We start from the raw sequence: 21,983 nt of genomic DNA on the forward strand, positions 1-21,983 counted from the left end.
GATTCTGTGATGGGTCTGTGTTAGGTTCGCTGTGGCGATGGTGTGATGGGTCTGTGTAAGGTTAGCTGTGGTGATTATGTGATGGGTCTGTGTAAGGTTAGCTGTGGTGATATTGTGATGGGACAGTGTTAGGTTAGCTGTGGCGATGCTGTGATGGGTCAGTGTTAGGTTAGCTGTGGCGATACTGTGATGGGTCTGTGTTAGGTTAGCTGTGGTGATATTGTGATGGGTCTGTGTTAGGTTAGCTGTGGCGATGCTGTGATGGGTCAGTGTTAGGTTAGCTGTGGTGATACTGTGATGGGTCTGTGTTAGGTTAGCTGTGGTGATATTGTGATGGGTCAGTGTTAGGTTAGCTGTGGCGATGCTGTGATGGGTCAGTGTTAGGTTAGCTGTGGCGATACTGTGATGGGTCTGTGTTTGGTTAGCTGCGGTGATATTGTGATGGGTCTGTGTTAGGTTAACCGTGGCGATATTGTGATGGGTCTGTGTTAGGTTAGCTGTGGCAATGCTGTGATGGGTCTATGTTAGGTTAGCTGTGTCGATACTGTGATGGGTCTGTGTTAGGTTAGCTGTGGCGATACTGTGATGGGTCTGTGTTAGGTTAGCTGTGGCGATATTGTGATGGGTCTGTGTTAGGTTGGACTTGGGGATATGAACTGAACTGCTGTGCTCTTCCAGCACCACGAATCCAGAATCTGGTTTTCATCATCTGCAGTCAATGTTTTTACCATGGGGATATTATGATGGGTCTGTGTTAGGTTAGCTGTGGCGATGCTGTGATGGGTCTGTGTGAGGTTAGCTGTGGCGATGCTGTGATGAGTCTGGGTTAGGTTAGCTGTGGCGATGTTGTGATTGTTCTGTGCTAGGTTAGGTGTGGAGATACTGTGATTAGTCTGTGTTAGTTTAGCTGTGGCGATACTGTGATGGGTCTGTGTTAGGTTAGCTGTTGAGATACTGTGCTGGGTCTGTGTTAGGTCAGCTGTGAGAATGCTGTGATTGGTCTGTGTTGGTTAGCTGTGGCAATGCTGTAATGGGACTATGTTAGTTTAGCTGTGGAGATACTGTGATGGGACTGTGTGAGGTTAGCTGTGGCTATGGTGTGATTGGTCTGTGTTAGGTTAGCTGTGGCGATGCTGTGATGAGACTCTGTTAGGTTAGCTGTTGAGATACTGTGCTGGGTCTGTGTTAGGTTAGCTGTGGAGACACTGTGCTGGTTCTATGTCATGTTCACTGAGTAGATATTGTGATGGGCCTATGTTTGGTTAGCTGTGGCGATACTGTGATGCATCTGTGTTAGTTTAGCTGTGTTGAAGCTGGGTTTGGTCTATGTTAGGTTTGCATTGCGATACTGTGATGGGTCTGTGTTAGGTTAGCTGTGGAGATACTGTGATGGGTCTGTGTTAGGTTAGCTGTGGGAATGCTGTGATTGATCTGTGTTAGGTTCGCTGTGGCGATGCTGCGATGGGTCTGTGTTAGGTTAGCTGTGGCGATACTCTGATGGGTCTGTGTTAGGTTAGCTGTGACGATACTGTGATGTGTCTGGGTTAGGTTAGCTGTGGTGATGTTGTGATTGTTCTGTGCTAGGTTAGGTGTGGAGATACTGTGATTAGTCTGTGTTAGTTTAGCTGTGGCAATACTGTGATGGGACTGAGTTAGGTTAGCTGTGGCGATGCTGTGATGGGTCTGTGTTCGGTTAGCTGTTGAGATACTGTGATGGGACTGTGTTAGGTTAGCTGTGGCGATGCTGTGATGGGACTGTTAGGTTAGCTGTGGCGATATTGTGATTGGTCTGTGTTAGGTTAGGTGTGGAGATACTGTGATGGGTCTGTGTTAGGTTAGCTGTTGAGATACTGTGCTGGATCTGTGTTACGTTAGCTGTTGAGATACTGTGCTGGGTCTGTGTTACGTTAGCTGTTGAGATACTGTGCTGGGTCTGTGTTAGGTCAGCTGTGAGAATGCTGTAATGGGACTATGTTAGGTTAGCTGTGGCGATACTGTGATGGGACTGTGTGAGGTTAGCTGTGGCTATGGTGTGATGGGTCTGTGTTAGGTTAGCTGTGGCGATACTGTCCTGAGTCTGTGCTAGGTTAGCTGTGGGAATGTTGTGATGTGTCTGTGTTAGGTTAGCTGTGGAGACACTGTGTTGGTTCTATGTCATGTTCACTGAGAAGATATTGTGATGGGCCTATGTTTGGTTAGCTGTGGCGATACTGTGATGCATCTGTGTTAGTTTAGCTGTGTTGAAGCTGGGTTTGGTCTATGTTAGGTTTGCATTGCGATACTGTGATGGGTCTGTGTTAGGTTAGCTGTGGAGATACTGTGATGGGTCTGTGTTTGGTTAGCTGTGGGAATGCTGTGATTGATCTGTGTTAGGTTAGCTGTGGCGATGCTGCGATGGATCTGTGTTAGGTTAGCTGTGACGATACTGTGATGGGTCTGTGTTAGGTTAGCTGTGGAGATACTGTGATGGGTCTGTGTTAGGTTAGCTGTGGAGATACTGTGATTAGTCTGTGTTAGGTTAGCCGTGTCGATATTGTGATGGGACTGTGTTAGGTTAGCTGTGGCGATACTGTGATGGGTCTGTGTAAGGTTAGCTGCGGTGATATTGTGATGGGTCTGTGTTAGGTTAGCTGTGGCGATGCTGTGATGGGTCTGTGTTACGTTAGCTGTGGCGATAATGTGATGGGTCTGTGTTAGGTTAGCTATGGCGATACTGTGATGGGACTGTGTTAGGTTAGCTGTGTCGATACTGTGATTGGTCAGTGTTAGGTTAGCTGTGGCGATACTGTGATAGGTCTGTGTGAGGTTAGGTAGGGAGATACTGTGATGGATCTGTGTTAGGTTAACTGTGGAAATGCTGTGCTGGTTCTATGTCAAGTTAACTGAGAAGATATTGTGATGGGTCTGTGTTAGGTTAGCTGTGGCGATGCTGTGATGGGTCTGTGTTAGGTTAGCTGTGTGAATGCTGTGTTGTGTCTGGGATGGGTTAGCTGTGGTGATGCTATGATTGGTCTATGTTAGGTTAGCGATGGAGTGATATGTCTGCGGTAGATTTGCTGTGGCGATATTGTGATAGGTCTATGTGTGAGGTTATCTGTGGCGATACTGTGATGGGTGTGTGTTAAGTTAGCTGTGGTGTTGCTCTGATGGGTCTGTGTGAGGTTAGCTGTGGCGATACTGTGATGGGTCTGTGTGAGGTTAGCTGCGGTGATATTGTGATGGGTCTCTGTTAGGTTAGCTGTGGCGATGCTGTGATGGGTCTGTGTTACATTATCAGTGGGGATACTGTGATGGGTCTGTGTTCGGTTAGCTGTGGAGATACTGTGATGGGTCTGTGTAAGGTTAGATCTGGCGATAACATGATGGGTCTGTGTTAGGTTGGACTTGGGAATACGAACTGAACTGCTGTGCTCTTCCAGCACCATGAATCCAGAATCTGGTTTCCAGCATATGCAGTCATTGTTTTTACCTTGGGGATATTATGATGGGTCTGTGTGAGGTTAGCTGTGGCGATATTGTGATGGGTCTCTGTTAGGTTAGCTGTGGCGATGCTGTGATGGGTCTGTGTTAGGTTCGCTGTGGCGATGCTGCGATGGATCTGTGTTAGGTTAGCTGTGACGATACTGTGATGGGTCTGTGTTAGGTTAGCTGTGGCGATGCTGTGATGGGACTGTTAGGTTAGCTGTGGCGATACTGTGCTGGGACTGTGTTAGGTCAGCTGTGAGAATGCTGTGATTGGTCTGTGTTGGTTAGCTGTGGCAATGCTGTAATGGGACTATGTTAGTTTAGCTGTGGCGATACTGTGATGGGTCTGTGTTTGGTTAGCTGTGGCGATGCTGTGATGGGTCAGTGTTAGGTTTGCTGTGGCGATACTGTGATGGGTCTGTGTTAGGTTAGCTGCGGTGATATTGTGATGGGTCTGTGTTAGGTTAACCGTGGCGATACTGTGATGGGTCTGTGTTAGGTTAGCTGTGGCGACACTGTGATGGGTCTGCGTTAGGTTGGACTTGGGGATATGAACTGAACTGCTGTGCTCTTCCAGCACCACGAATCCAGAATCTGGTTTCCATCATCTGCAGTCATTGGTTTTACCGTGGGGATATTATGATGGGTCTGTGTTAGGTTAGCTGTGGCAATGGTGTGAGGGGTCTATGTTAGGTTAGCTATGACGATACTGTGATGGGTCTGTGTTAGGTTAGGTGTGGCGATGGTGTGAGGGGTGTGTGTGAGATTAGCTGTGGTGATGCTCAGATGGGTCTGTGTTGGGTTAGCTGTGGCCACGCTGTGATGGGTCTGTGTTAGGTTAGCTTTGGAGATACTGTGATGGATCAGTATTAGGTTAGCTGTAGTGATGCTCTGATGGGTCTGTGTTAGGTTAGCTGTGGCGATGTTTGGTTAGCTGTGGCGATGGTGTGGTGTGTCTGTGTAAGGTTAGCTGTGGCGATGCTGTGATGGGTCAGTGTTACATTATCAGTGGGGATACTGTGATGGGTCTGTGTTAGGTTAGCTGTGGAGATACTGTGATGGGTCTGTGTAAGGTTAGATCTGGCGATAACATGATGGGTCTGTGTTAGGTTGGACTTGGGAATACGAACTGAACTGCTGTGCTCTTCCAGCACCATGAATCCAGAATCTGGTTTCCAGCATATGCAGTCATTGTTTTTACCTTGGGGATATTATGATGGGTCTGTGTGAGGTTAGCTGTGGCGATACTGTGATGGGTCTGTGTTAGGTTAGCTGTGGCGATGCTGTGCTGGGTCTGTGTTAGGTTAGCTATGTGAATGCTGTGTTGGGTCTGGGATGGGTTAGCTGTGGTGATGCTATGATTGGTCTGTGTTAGGTTAGCTGTGGCGATGGAGTGATATGTCTGCGGTAGATTTGCTGTGGCGATATTGTGAAAGGTCTATGTGTGAGGTTATCTGTGGCGATACTGTGATGGGTGTGTGTTAAGTTAGCTGTGGTGATGCTCTGATGGGTCTGTGTGAGGTTAGCTGTGGCGATACTGTGATGGGTCTGTGTGAGGTTAGCTGTGGCGATGCTGTGATGGGTCTGTGTGAGGTTAGCTGTGGCGATGCTGTGATGGGTGTGTGTGAGGTTAGCTGTGGCGATGCTGTGATGGGTCTGTGTTAGGTTAGCTGTGGCGATGCTGTGATGGGTCTATGTTAGGTTAGGTGTGGAGATACTGTGATTAGTCTGTGTTAGTTTAGCTGTGGCGATACTGTGATGGGAATGAGTTAGGTTAGCTGTGGCGATGCTGAGATGGGTCTGTGTTAGGTTGGACTTGGGGATATGAACTGAACTGCTGTGCTCTTCCAGCACCACGAATCCAGAATCTGGTTTCCATCATCTGCAGTCATTGTTTTTACCGTGGGGATATTATGATGGGTCTGTGTTAGGTTAGCTGTGGCAATGGTGTGAGGGGTCTATGTTAGGTTAGCTACGATGATACTGTGATGGGTCTGTGTTAGGTTAGGTGTGGCGATGGTGTGAGGGGTGTGTGTGAGATTAGCTGTGGTGATGCTCAGATGGGTCTGTGTTGGGTTAGCTGTGGCCACGCTGTGATGGGTCTGTGTTAGGTTAGCTTTGGAGATACTGTGATGGATCAGTATTAGGTTAGCTGTAGTGATGCTCTGATGAGTCTGTGTTAGGTTAGCTGTGGCGATGTTTGGTTAGCTGTGGCGATGGTGTGGTGTGTCTGTGTAAGGTTAGCTGTGGCGATGCTGTGATGGGTCAGTGTTACATTATCAGTGGGGATACTGTGATGGGTCTGTGTAAGGTTAGATCTGGCGATAACATGATGGGTCTGTGTTAGGTTGGACTTGGGAATACGAACTGAACTGCTGTGCTCTTCCAGCACCATGAATCCAGAATCTGGTTTCCAGCATATGCAGTCATTGTTTTTACCTTGGGGATATTATGATGGGTCTGTGTGAGGTTAGCTGTGGCAATACTGTGATGGGTCTGTGTTAGGTTAGCTGTGGCGATGCTGTGATGGGTCTGTGTTAGGTTAGCTGTGTGAATGCTGTGTTGGGTCTGGGATGGGTTAGCTGTGGTGATGCTATGATTGGTCTGCGTTAGGTTAGCTGTGGCGATACTGTGTTGTGTCTGTGTTAGGTTAGCTGTGGCGATACTGTGATGAGTCTGGGTTAGGTTAGCTCTGGCGATGTTGTGATTGTTCTGTGCTAGGTTAGGTGTGGAGATAATGTGATTAGTCTGTGTTAGTTTAGCTGTGGCGATACTGTGATGGGACTGAGTTAGGTTAGCTGTGGCAATGCTGTGATGCGTCTGTGTTAGGTTAGCTGTGGCGATACTCTCCTGGGTCTGTGCTAGGTTAGCTGTGGGAATGTTGTGATGGGACTGTGTTAGGTTAGCTGTGGTGAAGCTATGATTGGTCTGTGTTAGGTTAGCTGTGGCGATACTGTGATGTGTCTATGTTAGGTTAGCTGTGGCGATACTGTGATGGGTCTGTGCTAGGTTAGCTGTGGGAATGTTGTGATGGGACTGTGTTAGGTTAGCTGTTGAGATACTGTGCTGGGTCTGTGTTAGGTTAGCTGTGGTGAGGCTATGATTGGTCCGTGTTAGGTTAGCTGTGGCGATACTGTGATGTGTCTATGTTAGGTTAGCTGTTGAGATACTGTGCTGGGTCTGTGTTAGGTCAGCTGTGAGAATGCTGTGATTGGTCTGTGTTGGTTAGCTGTGGCAATGCTGTAATGGGACTATGTTAGTTTAGCTGTGGAGATACTGTGCTGGTTCTATGTCATGTTCACTGAGAAGATATTGTGATGGGCCTATGTTTGGTTAGCTGTGGCGATACTGTGATGCATCTGTGTTAGTTTAGCTGTGTTGAAGCTGGGTTTGGTCTATGTTAGGTTTGCATTGCGATACTGTGATGGGTCTGTGTTAGGTTAGCTGTGGAGATACTGTGATGGGTCTGTATTAGGTTAGCTGTGGGAATGCTGTGATTGATCTGTGTTAGGTTAGCTGTGGCGATGCTGCGATGGATCTGTGTTAGGTTAGCTGTGATGATACTGTGATGTGTCTGGGTTAGGTTAGCTGTGGCGATGTTGTGATTGTTCTGTGCTAGGTTAGGTGTGGAGATACTGTGATTAGTCTGTGTTAGTTTAGCTGTGGCGATATTGTGATTGGTCTGTGTTAAGTTAGCAGTGGCGATACTGTGATGGGTCTGTGTTAGGTTAGCTGTGGAGATACTGTGCTGGTTCTATGTCATGTTCACTGAGAAGATATTGTGATGGGCCTATGTTTGGTTAGCTGTGGCGATACTGTGATGCATCTGTGTTAGTTTAGCTGTGTTGAAGCTGGGTTTGGTCTATGTTAGGTTTGCATTGCAATACTGTGATGGGTCTGTGTTAGGTTAGCTGTGGAGATACTGTGATGGGTCTGTGTTAGGTTAGCTGTGGCGATGCTGCGATGGATCTGTGTTAGGTTAGCTGTGACGATACTGTGATGTGTCTGGGTTAGGTTAGCAGTGGCGATGTTGTGATTGTTCTGTGCTAGGTTAGGTGTGGAGATACTGTGATTAGTCTGTGTTAGTTTAGCTGTGGCGATACTGTGATGGGACTGAGTTAGGTTAGCTGTGGCGATGCTGTGATGGGTCTGTGTTAGGTTAGCTGTGGCAATGCTGTGATGGGACTGTTAGGTTAGCTGTGGCGATATTGTGATTGGTCTGTGTTAAGTTAGCAGTGGCGATACTGTGATGGGTCTGTGTTAGGTTAGCTGTTGAGATACTGTGCTGGGTCTGTGTTTGGTTAGCTGTTGAGATACTGTGCTGGGTCTGTGTTAGGTCAGCTGTGAGAATGCTGTGATTGGTCTGTGTTGGTTAGCTGTGGCAATGCTGTAATGGGACTATGTTAGGTTAGCTGTGGCGATACTGTCCTGGGTCTGTGTTAGGTTAGCTGTGGCGATGCTGTGATTGGTCTGTGTTAGGTTAGCTGTGGAGACACTGTGCTGGTTCTATGTCATGTTCACTGAGAAGATATTGTGATGGGCCTATGTTTGGTTAGCTGTGGCGATACTGTGATGCATCTGTGTTAGTTTAGCTGTGTTGAAGCTGGGTTTGGTCTATGTTAGGTTTGCATTGCGATACTGTGATGGGTCTGTGTTAGGTTAGCTGTGGAGATACTGTGATGGGTCTGTGTTAGGTTAGCTGTGGTGATACTCTAATGGGTCTGTGTTAGGTTAGCTGTGACGATACTGTGATGTGTCTGTGTTAGGTTAGCAGTGGAGATACTGTGATGGGTCTGTGTAAGGTTAGCTGCGGTGATATTGTGATGGGTCTGTGTTAGGTTAGCTGTGGCGATGCTGTGATGGGTCAGTGTTACGTTAGCTGTGGCGATAATGTGATGGGTCTGTGTTAGGTTAGCTATGGCGATACTGTGATGGGACTGTGTTAGGTTAGCTGTGGCGATACTGTGATGGGTCTGTGTTAGGTTAGCTGTGGCGATGCTGTGATTGGTCAGTGTTAGGTTAGCTGTGGCGATACTGTGATGGGTCTGTGTTCGGTTAGCTGTGTCGATACTGTGATGGGACTGTGTTAGGTTAGCTGTGGCGATACTGTGTAGGGTCTGTGTTAGGTTAACTGTGGAAATGCTGTGCTGGTTCTATGTCAAGTTAACTGAGAAGATATTGTGATGGGTCTATGTTTGGTTAGCTGTGGCGATACTGTGATGGGCCTGTGTTTGGTTAGCTGTGGCGATGCTGTGATTGGTCAGTTTTAGGTTAGCTGTGGTGATACTGTGATGGATCTGTCTTAGGTTAGCTGATGCAACACTGTGATGGGTCTGTGTTAGTTTAGCTGTGGCGATACTGTGATGGGTCTGTGTAAGGTTAGCTGCGGTGATATTGTGATGGGTCTGTGTTAGGTTAGCTGTGGCGATGCTGTGATGGGTCAGTGTTACGTTAGCTGTGGCGATAATGTGATGGGTCTGTGTTAGGTTAGCTGTGTCGATACTGTGATGGGTCTGTGTTAGGTTAGCTGCGGTGATATTGTGATGGGTCTGTGTTAGGTTAGTTGTGGCTTTGCTGTGATGGGTCAGTGTTAGGTTAGCTGTGGCGATACTGTGATGGGTCTGTGTTAGGTTCGCTGTGTCGATACTGTGATTGGTCAGTGTTAGGTTAGCTGTGGCGATACTGTGATGGGACTGTGTTAGGTTAGCTGTGTCGATACTGTGATGGGTCTGTGTTAGGTTAGCTGTGGCGATACTGTGATGGGTCTGTGTTAGGTTAGCTGTGGCGATGCTGTGATAGGTCTGTGTGAGGTTAGCTAGGGAGATACTGTGATGGATCTGTGTTAGGTTAACTGTGGAAATGCTGTGCTGGTTCTATGTCAAGTTAACTGAGAAGATATTGTGATGGGTCTATGTTTGGTTAGCTGTGGCGATACTGTGATGGGTCTGTGTTTGGTTAGCTGTGGCGATGCTGTGATTGGTCAGTTTTAGGTTAGCTGTGGTGATACTGTGATGGATCTGTCTTAGGTTAGCTGATGCAACACTGTGATGGGTCTGTGTTAGTTTAGCTGTGGCGGTGCTGTGATGGGTCTGTGTTTGGTTAGCTGTGGAGTTACTGTGATGGGTCTCTATTAGGTTATCTGTGGCGATGTTGTGATTGGTCTGTGTTAGGTTAGCTGTGGCAATAACGTGATAGGTCTGTGTTAGGTTAGCTTTAGCGATAAACCTGATGGGTCCGTGTTAGGTTAGCTGTGGCGATGCTGTGATGGGTCTGTGTTAGGTTGGACTTGGGGATATGAACTGAACTGCTGTGCTCTTCCAGCACCACGAATCCAGAATCTGGTTTCCATCATCTGCAGTCATTGTTTTTACCGTGAGGATATTATGATGGGTCTGTGTTAGGTTAGCTGTGGCAATGGTGTGATGGGTCTGTGTTAGGTTAGCTACGACGATATGTAATGGGCCGGTGTTAGGTTGGCTGTGGCGATACTGTGATGGGTCTGTGTTAGGTTAGCTGTGTCGATACTGTGATGGGTCTGTGTTAGGTTATCTGTGGGGATACTGTGATGGGTCTGTGTTAGGTTAGCTGTGGCGATACTATGATGGGTCTGTGTTAGATTAGCTATGGAAATGCTATGATGGGTCTGTGTGAGCTTAGCTGTGGTGAAGCTATGATTGGTCTGTGTTAGGTTAGCTGTGGCGATGGTGTCATATGTCTGCGGTAGATTTGCTGTGGCGATACTGTGATAGGTCTGTGTGAGGTTAGCTGTGGCGATACTGTGATGGGTCTGGGTTAGGTTAGCTGTGGCGATGTCGTGATTGGTCTGTGCTAGGTTAGGTGTGGAGATACTGTGATGGGACTGTGTTAGGTGAGCTGTGGCGATGCTGTGATGGGACTGTGTTAGGTTAGCTGTGGCGATGCTGTGATTGGTCAGTTTTTGGTTAGCTGTGGCGATATTGTGATAGGTCTGTGTTAGGTTAGCTGTGGCGATGCTGTGATGGGTCTGTGTTAGGTTAGCTGTGGTGATACAGTGATGGGACTGTGTGAGATTAGCTGTGGCGATACTGTGATTGGTCTGTGTACGGTTAGCTGTGGTGAAGCTGGGATTGGTCTATGTTAGGTTTGCGTTGCGATACTGTGATGGGTCTGTGTAAGGTGAGCTGTGGCGATGCTGTGATGGGACTGTGTTAGGTTAGCTGTGGCGATACTGTGATGGGACTGTGTTAGGTTAGCTGTGGCGATGCTGTGATAGGTCTGTGTGAGGTTAGCTAGGGAGATACTGTGATGGATCTGTGTTAGGGTAACTGTGGAAATGCTGTGCTGGTTCTATGTCAAGTTAACTGAGAAGATATTGTGATGGGTCTATGTTAGGTTAGCTGTGGCGATACTGTGATGGGTCTGTGTTTGGTTAGTTGTGGCGATGCTGTGATTGGTCAGTTTTAGGTTAGCTGTGGTGATACTGTGATGGATCTGTCTTAGGTTAGCTGATGCAACACTGTGATGGGCCTGTGTTAGGTTAGCTGTGGAAATGCTGTGCTGGTTCTATGTCAAGTTAACTGAGAAGATATTGTGATGGGTCTATGTTTGGTTAGCTGTGGTGATACTGTGATGGGTCTGTGTTAGGTTAGCTATCGAGATATTGTGATTGTTCTTTGTTAGTTTAGAAGGAAAGTTTTTGTGATTGGTCTGTGTTAGGTTAGCTGTGGCAACGCTGTGAAGGGTGTATGTTAGGTTAGCTGTAGCGATACTGTGATGGGTCTATGTTAGGTTAGCTGTGGAGATACTGTGATGGGTCTATGTTAGGTTAGGTATGGCAACGCTGTGATGGGTCTATGTTTGGTTCGCATAGGTGATACTGTGATGGATCTGTGTTAGTTTAGTTTGGCGATGCTGTGATGTGTCTACGTTAGGTTAGCTTTGGAGATACTGTGATGGGTCTGTGTTAGGTTAGCTGTGGTTATGCTGTGAATGGTCTGTGTACGGTTAGCTGTGGAAATAATGTGATGCTTCTGTATTAGATTAGCTGTAGAGGAACGTTATTAGTCTGTGTTAGTTTAGCTGTGGCGATGCTGTGATGGGTCTATGTTAGGTTAGCTGAGGTGATGCTGTGATGGGCCTGTGTTAGGTTAGCTGTTGAGATACTGTGCTGGGTCTGTGTTAGGTTAGCTGTGGCGATGCTGTGATGGGTCTGTGCTAGATTTGCTGTGGCGATGCTATGATGGGTCTGTGTTTGGTTAGCTGTGGAGATACTATGATGGGTCTCTGTTAGGTTATCTGTGGCGATGTTGTGATTGGTCTGTGTTAGGTTAGCTGTGGCAATAACGTGATAGGTCTGTGTTAGGTTAGCTTTAGCGATAAAACTGATGGGTCCGTGTTAGGTTAGCTGTGGCGATGCTGTGATGAGTCAATGTTACGTTATCAGTGGGATAACTGTGATGGGTTTGTGTTAGGTTAGCTGTGGCGATTATGTGATGGGTCATTGTAGGGTTAGCTGTGGTAATGCTGTGATGGGTCTGTGTTAGGTTATCTGTGGGGATACTGTGATTGGTCTGTGTTTGGTTAGCTGTGGCGATACTATGATGTGCCTGTGTTAGATTAGCTGTGGAAATGCTGTGATGGGTCTGTGTTAGGTTAGCTGTGGGAATGCTGTGTTGTGTCTGTGATGGGTTAGCTGTGGTGATGCTATGATTGGTCTGTGTTAGGTTAGCTGTGGCGATGGAGTGATTGGTCTATGCTAGGTTAGGTGGGGAAATACTGTGATGGGACTGTGTTAGGTTAGCTGTGGCAATACTGTGATGGGACTCTGTTAGGTTAGCTATGGCGATATTGTGATTGGTCTGTGTTAGGTTAGCTGTTGAGATACTGTCCTGGGTCTGTGCTAGGTTAGCTGTTGAGATACTGTGATGGGTCTGTGTTAGGTTAGCTGTGGCGATGGTGTGATATGTCTGCGGTAGATTTGCTGTGGCGATACTGTGATGGGTCTGTGTTAGGTTAGCTGTGGAGATACTGTGCTGGTTCTATGTCATGTTCACTGAGAAGATATTGTGATGGGTCTATGTTTGGTTAGCTGTGGCGATACTGTGATGCGTCTGTGTTAGTTTAGCTGTGTTGAAGCTGGGTTTGGTCTATGTTAGGTTTGCGTTGCGATACTGTGATGGGTCTGTGTTAGGTTAGCTGTGGAGATACTGTGATGGGTCTGTGTTAGGTTAGCTGTGGCAATACTGTGATGGCACTGTGTTAGGTTAGCTGTGGAGATACTGTGATGGGTCAGTGTTAGGTTAGCTTTGGAGATACTGTGATTGGTCTTTGTTAGGTTAGCTGTGACGATGCTGTGATGGGTCTGTGTTAGGTTAGCTGTTGAGATACTGTGCTGGGTCTGTGTTAGGTTATCTGTGGGAATGTTGTGATTAGTCTGTGTTAGGTTAGCTGTGGTGAAGCAGATTAGTCTGTGTTAGGTTAGCTGTAGCGATGGTGTGATATGTCTGCGGTAGATTGGCTGTGGCGATATTGTGATAGGTCTGTGTGATGTTATCTGTGGCGATACTGTGATGGGTCTGTGTTAGGTTAGCTGTGGCGATGCTGTGATGGTTCTGTGTCAGGTTAGCTGTGGCGATGCTGTGATGGTTCTGTGTCAGGTTAGCTGTGGCGATACTGTGATCGGTCTGTGTTCGGTTAGCTGTGGCGATTATGTGATGGGTCACTGTACGGTTAGCTGTGGTAATGCTGTGATGGTTTGTTATGTTAGCTGTGGTGATACTGTGATGGACCTGTGTTAGGTTAGCTGTGGCGATACTGTGATGGGTCTGTGTTAGGTTGGACTTGGGGATACGAACTGAACTGCTGTGCTCTTCCAGCACCACGATTCCAGAATCTGGTTTCTAGCATCTGCAGTCATTGTTTTTACCTTGGGGATATTATGATGGGTCTGTGTTAGGTTAGCTGTGGTAATGGTGTGAGGGGTCTGTGTTAGATTATCTGTGGCGATGCTGTGATTGGTCTGTGTTAGGCTATCAGTGGTGATACTATGATGGGTCTGTGTTAGATTAGCTGTGGTGATGCTCAGATGGGTCTGTGTTGGGTTAAGTGTGGAAATGCTGTGGTGGGTTTATATTGGGGTAGGTGTGGCGATGGTGTGATGGGTCTGTGTTAGGTTAGCTGTGGTGAAGCAGATTAGTCTGTGTTAGGTTAGCTGTGGCGATGCTGTGATTGGTCAGTGTTAGGTTAGCTGTGGTGATACTGTGATGGGTCTATGTTAGGTTAGCTGTGGAGATACTGTGATGGGTCTGTGTTTGGTTCGCTGTGGCGATGTTGTGATTGGTCTGTGCTAGGTTAGGTGTGACGATGCTGTGATTGTTCTGTGTTAGTTTAGTTTGGCGAAGCTGTGATGGGTCTCTGTTAGGTTAGCTGTGGCGATATTGTGATTGGTCTGTGTTAGGTTAGCTGTGGCGATGCTGTGATTGGTCTGTGTGAGGTTATAAATGCAGATGTTGTGATGTGTCAGTGCTAGGTTAGTAGTGGAGATAATGTGATGTTTCTGTAAGATATTAGCTGTAGCGATGCTGTGATGGGTCTGTGTGAGGTTAACTATGCTGATACTGTGATGGGTCTGTGCTAGATTTGCTGTGGCGATACTGTGATGGGTCTGTGTTAGCTTAGCTGTGGCGATGCTATGAATGGTCTGTGTGTGCAGTTAGCTGTGGAAATAATGTGATGCTTCTGTGTTAGATTAGCTGTAGAGGAACGTTATTGGTCTGTGTTAGGTTAGCTGTAATGGGTCTGTGTTAGTTTAGCTGTGGCGATGCTGTGATGGGTCTGTGCTAGATTTGCTGTGGCGATGCTATGATGGGTCTGTGTTTGGTTAGCTGTGGAGATACTGTGATGGGTCTCTATTAGGTTATCTGTGGCGATGTTGTGATTGGTCTGTGTTAGGTTAGCTGTGGCAATAACGTGATAGGTCTGTGTTAGGTTAGCTTTAGCGATAAACCTGATGGGTCCGTGTTAGGTTAGCTGTGGCGATGCTGTGATGGGTCTGTGTTAGGTTGGACTTGGGGATACGAACTGAACTGCTGTGCTCTTCCAGCACCACGAATCCAGAATCTGGTTTCTAGCATCTGCAGTCATTGTTTTTATCTTGGGGATATTATGATGGGTCTGTGTTAGGTTAGCTGTGGTAATGGTGTGAGGGGTCTGTGTTAGATTATCTGTGGCGATGCTGTGATTGGTCTGTGTTAGGCTATCAGTGGTGATACTATGATGGGTCTGTGTTAGATTAGCTGTGGTGATGCTCAGATGGGTCTGTGTTGGGTTAAGTGTGGAAATGCTGTGGTGGGTTTATGTTAGGGTAGGTGTGGCGATGGTGTGATGGGTCTGTGTTAGGTTAGCTGTGGCAACGCTGTGTTGGGTGTATGTTAGGTTAGCTGTGGTGAAGCAGATTAGTCTGTGTTAGGTTAGCTGTGGCGATGCTGTGATTGGTCAGTGTTAGGTTAGCTGTAGTGATACTGTGATGGGTCTATGTTAGGTTAGCTGTGGAGATACTGTGATGGGTCTATGTTAGGTTATCTGTGGAGATACTGTGATGGATCTGTGTTATGTTAGCTGTGGCGGTGCTGTGATTGGTCTGTTGTAGGTTAGCTGTGGCGATACTGTGATGGGTCTATGTTAGGTTAGCTGTGGAGATACTGTCATGGGTCATTGCTAGGTTAGCTGTGGAGATACTGTGATGGGTCTGTGTTAGGTTAGCTGTGGCGATACTGTGATGGGTCGGTGTTAGAGTAGCTGTGGCGATGCTGATATGGGTCTATGTTAGGTTAGCTGTGGTGATACTGTGATAAGAGTGTGTTAGGTTAACTGTGGCGATGTTGTGATAAGAGTGTGTTAGGTTAGCTGTGGTGATACTGTGATGGGTCTGTGTTAGGTTAGCTGTGGCAACACTATGATAGGTGTATGTTAGGTTAGCTGTGGCGATACTGTGATGGGTCATTGCTAGGTTAGCTGTGGCAACGCTGTGATGAGTCTATGTTAGGTTAGCTGTGAAGATACCGTGATAGTTCTACATTAGGTTAGCTTTGGAGATACTGTGATTGGTCTGTGTTAAGTTAGCTGTAGTGATGCTGTGAGGGGTCTATGTTACGTAAGATGTGGCGATACTGTGATGGTTCATTTTTAGGTTAGCTGTGGTGATACTGTGATGGCTTTGTGTTAGGTTAGCTGTGGTGATACTGTGATGGGTCTGTGTTAGGTTAGCTGTGGCGATACTGTGATGGCTTTGTGTTAGGTTAGCTGTGGTGATACTGTGATGGGTCTGTGTTAGGTTAGCTGTGACGATACTGGGATGGGTCTGTGTTACGTTAGCTGTGACGATACTGTGATGGGTCTGTGTTAGGTTAGCTGTGACGATACTGTGATGGGTCTGTGTTACGTTAGCTGTGACGATACTGTGATGGGTCTGTGTTAGGTTAGCTGTGGCGATGCTGTGATGGGTCTGTGTTAGGTTAGCTGTGGTGATACTGTGATGGATCTGTGTTAGGTTAGCTGTGGTGATACTGTGATGGGTCTGTGTTAGGTTAGCTGTGGTGATACTGTGATGGGTCTGTGTTCAGTTATATCCTGCGAAACTGTGATTGGTCAGTGTTAGGTTAGCTGTGGCGATCATGTGATGGGTCTGTGTTAGGTTAGCTGTCGCGTTTGTGTGATTGGTCTGTGTTAGGTTAGCTGTGGCGATACTGTGATGGATCTGTGTTAGGTTAGCTGTGGCGATGCTGTGATGTGTCTGTGTTAGGTTAGCTGTAGCGATGCTGTGATGTGTCTGTTGGGTTAGCTGTGGCGATGCTGTGATGGGTGTGTATTAGGTTAGCTGTGACAATACTGTCATTGGTCTGTGTTGGGTTAGCTGTGGCGATGTTGTGATGTGTCTGTGTTAGTTTAGCTGTGACGATACTGTGATGGAGAAAGTGATGGGGGAGGTGACAGCTTCATGGTATTATCACTGGACTGTTAATCCAGAGACGCCAGTAATGGTCTTGGTAGCTGAGTTCAAATCCCACTATGGCAGATGGTGGAATTTGAATTCAATGAGGATCCTAGGATTATATTCATTGGAGGTTAGAAGATTAAGGGAAGACTTAATAGAAACTTACAAGATAATACATGGTTTGGAAAGGGTGGACACTAGGAAATTGTTTCCGTTAGGCGAGGAGACTAGGACCCGTGAACACAGCCTTAGAATTAGAGGGGGTCAATTCAGAACAGAAATGCGGAGACATTTCTCCAGCCAGAGAGTGGTGGGCCAGTGGAATTCATTGCCGCAGAGTGCAGTGGAGGCCGGGACGCTAAATGTCTTCAAGGCCGAGATTGATAAATTCTTGATGTCACAAGGAATTAAGGGCTACAGGGAGAACGCGGAGTTGAAATGCCCATCAGCTATGATTGAATGGCGGAGTGGACTCGATGGGCCGAATGGCCTTACTTCCACTCCTATGTCTTATGATCTTATGGTCTTATGGACTGCAGATGCTGGAGATCAGAGCTGAAAATGTGTTGCTGGAAAAGCACAGCAGGACAGGCAGCATCCAAGGAGCAGGAGAATCGACATTTCGGGCATGAGCCCTTCTTCAGATACTGTGATGGTCCTATGTTAGGTTAGCTGTGGTATACTGTGAAGGGTCTATGTTTGGTTAGCTTTGGAGATACTGTGATGGGTCTGTGTTAGGTTAGCTGTGGTGATGCTGTGATGGGTCTGCGTTAGGTTAGCTGTGGTGATACTGTGATGGGTCAGTGTTAGGTTAGCTGTGGCGATACTGTGATGGGTCGGTGTTAGGTTAGCTGTGGCGATGCTGATATGGGTCTGTGTTAGGTTAGCTGTGGCGATGCTGTGAAAGGTCTATGTTAGTTTAGCTGTGGAGATCCTGTGATGGTTCTATGTTAGGTTAGTTTGGCTATGTTGTGATGGGTTTGTGTTAGGTTAGCTGTGGTAATGGTGTGATGGTCTGTGTTAGGTTAGCTGTGGCGATGGTGTGAAGGGTCTGTGTTGGGTTAGCTGTGGCGATGGTGTCATGGGTCTGTGTTAGGTTATCTGTCGCGATGCTGTGAAAGGTCTGGGTCTGTGTTAGGTTAGCTGTGGTGATACTGTGATGGGTCTGTGTTAGGCAAGCTGTGGCGATGCTGTGATGGGTCGGTGTTAGGTTAGCTGTGGCGATGCTGATATGGGTCTGTGTTAGGTTAGCTGTGGCGATACTGTGATGGGTCTGTGTTAGGTTAGCTGTGGCGATGCTGATATGGGTCTGCGTTAGGTTAGCTGTGGCGATACTGTGCTGGGTCTGTGTTAGGTTAGCTGTGGCGATACTGTGATGGGTCTGTGTTAGGTTAGCTGTGGCGATGCTGTGAAAGGTCTATGTTAGTTTAGCTGTGGAGATCCTGTGATGGTTCTATGTTAGGTTAGTTTGGCTATGCTGTGATGGGTTTGTGTTAGGTTAGCTGTGGTAATGCTGTGATGGGTCTGTGTTAGGTTATCTGTCGCGATGCTGTGAAAGGTCTATGTTAGTTTAGCTGTGGAGACACTGTGATGGTCCTATGTTAGGTTAGCTGTGGTATACTGTGAAAGGTCTATATTTGGTTAGCTGTGGTGATACTGTGATGGGTCTACGTTAATTTAGTTTGGCGATGGTGTGATGGGTTTATGTTAGGTTAGCTGTGGAGATACTGTGATGGTTCTATCTTAGATTAACTGAGAAGATATTGTGATGGGTCTATGTTTTGTTAGCTGTGACGACACTGTGGTGGGTCTGTGTTAGGGTAGCTGTGGCGATGCTGTGATGGGTCTCTGTTAGGTTAGCTGTGGCGATGGTTTCATGGGTCTGTGTTTGGTTAGCTGTGGCGATGATGTGACAGATCTGTTTTAGATTAGCTTTGGCGACGCTGTGATGTGTCTGTGTTAGATTAGCTGTGACGACGCTGTGATGAGTCTGCGTGAGGTTAGCTGTCGAGATACTGTGATTGGTCTGTGTTGGGTTAGCTGTGATGATTCTGTGATTGGTTCTGTTCGTACCTCGCTCACTTCTGACTTTTGTTGGGTTCTGACTCTGCAACAACGTACCTTCTGTCATTGTTGGGTGAGAATTGCTTGAGGTTCAGATGAGAATTCTGTGTGTTCTTCCTTTGGTCAAATAGCTGCTTGGATTAATAAGCTAAGAAAGGGTGAAGGACTTTACTTTGTGGTACATATGTGTACATGCTGATAGCAGCCAGTGCACAAACAAACATGAACCAATACCAGGGATATCGACCCCAACATGGATCAAGCATGGTGACACTGTAACCCCACAGGAGACTGCCACAATGGCAGTGTACCCCAATGAGAGACAGCTGCTAAGGCACAGAACCCCAATAGGAGACTACCAAGGTGTTCCTGTATCCTAACAGGGAACAGGCACAGTGGCATGTACCCCAATAAGACGCAGTACAGGTGGTAGAGTAACCTGGCATGAGACAGCCACTGTGGCACTGTACCCTATTAAAAGACAGCACAGCTGGTACTGTATCCCGCCAGAGGATAGCTGTAGTGGTACAGTACCCAGGCAGGAATCGCAGCTGAGAAACTGGAGTTAAACATGAGATCATAATTAAGAGTCTGGACCCCAAAACCAGTTTTACCCTCAGCCCCTCACTGAGCCCGTCCTGTCTGTACCTCTGTGTGGGTCAACATTCAGCTGGGGATGACACAGACAAATTGGGTTGAACCAAATAACTGGCATGTTTTCTGTAATTTCATTACTTTGCCATTGGCCCATTCACTATACCATGTGGTCCCTTTGATATCGCTGACTGCTCACAACTGAAAGAGACCGGTTCTCATGTGGGCCCTATTTGTCCCTGTGTGCTGGACTGATACCTGGTCCTGGGGGCTTGCAGCAACAACTTGTGAAGCAGTGCATTCAGGAATAAAGAACTAGGGAAGGAGTCTCCTGACACGATTCGTAGTCAAAAGTTGCAATGCGTGATCTAGGGAAGAATATTGAATTTAAAAATTGATGCAGGTTAAAACAACTGTAAAATGGCAAATAGTATTTTGGAGTTTGTACATCAAAGTACTTAATACAAAAACAACAAGATAGTGTTCAATTTATACAAATCTTTGATTGGGCTACAGATGGGGCTCTTTCTACAGTTTGAGGCTTCCCATGAAACAGGATCCACAACTAAAACTATTATAACATGCATGAAATTGAAGCTAATGTAATGAAACAGGAGGAATAAATAGGAACAGGAAGAGGCTATGCAGCCCATTAAGCTTGTTCTATCACACACTCAGATCATGGCTGATTTATATCTTAACTCCATTGACACACTCGGTTCTGCATCCATGAACGTCCATTTTTGAACAAAAATCCACCAACCACAAGTTTGACAGTTTTGAGTCAATCTCGAAGCTGTGCCTAGGTACCTTGTATCTAAGCAGGCGCTGTAATTAGCAACATATAAACATTTCACTATACTCGTTGAGTATGTGTGACAATAAAGGCTATTCTATTCAATCTCCAGCCCCAACACCGATTTTTGCAAAACAATTCTGAATGTCCACTTGCTTTTGTGAACTTATGCACACTCTAAGACCGATTTTAAAGTTATGTCCTATTGTTCTGATCTACCGCAACATTCTCTCTGTAGACCTCCGTTGTTTCCAACTCTCTACATCCCAGAAGCTGTGTTGCAGCGACTCCCAACATCCTTCTCTAGTTTAACATTCTTCAGATTTCAATTCCCAACTTCTTAAGTCAGCTTCTTAAAAATCTTTGCAATTAAATCTATCCATCACCTCATCCCCTCTTTATAACTGTAACCTCCTTCACCCTTGCAGCCTGCTCCTGAGCTCTCCAGTGCAAATTCTGGCCCATTTCTGTCCCTTGCGCTGAAAATTTCAACCCTATGATTTTGTGAAAATCAGTGCCTTTTGAACGACCTCATACAAATATCTCCGTGTCTAATGAGACCCTTGGGTACGCATGTTGTTTCACACTGCCTGGAAGTTTTGTCAGTGAAGATCTAATCTTCAATGTGATGTTGATCACTCCTGTGATTTAATCCAGCTTCACAAGCAGACAGGAGAGACCATCGCTCTCACATCGAACAGTGGGATGGCAGGATTTGTGAGTCTTCACACTGAGTCAGAATTCTGTCAAAGAAACTTCAGAACCTGTTCTCCAATCAAACTTGATGTCATGAAGATCTTTCGGGTCATTTCTCTGAGTGGTTTCTCTAATCAACCTGTTGGGCGTGTTATTACATGAGCTTGGGGCAGTTCAGACTTGAACCCAGCTCTTTTGGTGTAAGGGTAATGACATTGTACCACAATAGGGCCCCCGTCACGATTTTAGAAAACGTAATCTATTTTTCTAATTGACCTGCTTCGAGATGTTACTATACAATCCAGAGCAGGTGGGGCTTAAACCTGGTTCTCTCAGTTCAGGGGTAGGGACACTACCACTGCACCACAAGCGTACCTCTTTTGTTGATTCCTTTCTGTATTTAACCTATTTTTTCTGATCATCCTGTACAGAGATGTTATTACACACCTCTGGAGCAATCGATGTCATGAAATTTCAAGATTTGGAGATGCTGGTGTTGGACTGGGGTGTACACAATTTAAAATCACACAACACCAGGTTATAGTCCAACAGGTTTAATTGGAAGCACACTAGCTCTGAAAACTAGCGTCGCTCCAATTAAACCTGTTGGACTAGAACCTGGTGTTGTGTGATTTTTAACTATGAAATTTCAATAACTTGAACAATTTCAGCTGTGAACAGTTCCGTCCCATTAGGGCTGACACTGAGAAGGGCTTTGGACCTAAACGGACTCTGTCACGTCCAAACAATGGTTAAAAAAATGCATTGTTAATCAGTGAAAGTGACCATAGTCCAAGATGACTGGGGACTATTCTGTCGTTAGAGAGAGAGAGAGAGAGAAAGAGAGAGAGATGGCTGGTGGTCAGTTTAACCTGAAGGCCGAGGATGAAAAGGTTGGAACTTCCTGGTGACCTCAGCCTGTACGAGAATTGGACTCATGCTGTTGGTATCACTCTACATTGCAAACCATCCATCCAGGCTATCGAGCTAACCAAACTCCCATCTAACCAGCTCGAGATGACGGAGAGGGTCAGGTGGAACATCCTCGCAGAATTAGCAGGGGGTGGGGTCTGTCAGCAGCCACTCTGCATCCTCCTAATGTTGGGTCCCGTTATTGGGATAGAGAGTGCCTTTGAGTGAGGGGGTATTCTTCCATCCCTGCTTGAGGGGAGCCTGCTCTCACATGCTGAATGTGAGTCCCCTGAGAGCTGCTCATGAATTACTAGCAGACTGCAGCAATTCACTATCCGTGAATTGGGATCTCATTCCAGCTCCTGGTGGGAAGGCTGTTACACCCCTTACTTAGTTAGGCAGAGATGGAAGTCGATGGGGTCCCCATCTCACACCTTCTGGCTGCTAGGGGAACATTAAATTCAGCCCTAGGTCTCTCAGCTGTCT

The 21,983-nt window shown here is 46.6% G+C and overlaps 1 protein-coding gene across 1 annotated transcript in view; it reads left to right on the plus strand.

The window, feature by feature from the left end:
• Positions 1–21,983, plus strand: part of LOC132830362 (GAS2-like protein 2A) — a 102,230-nt gene that overhangs the window by 35,377 nt on the left and 44,870 nt on the right. The window lies entirely within an intron of this gene.

The sequence above is a fragment of the Hemiscyllium ocellatum genome, chromosome 31, assembly GCF_020745735.1.
Source record: "Hemiscyllium ocellatum isolate sHemOce1 chromosome 31, sHemOce1.pat.X.cur, whole genome shotgun sequence".
Taxonomy (NCBI): domain Eukaryota; kingdom Metazoa; phylum Chordata; class Chondrichthyes; order Orectolobiformes; family Hemiscylliidae; genus Hemiscyllium; species Hemiscyllium ocellatum.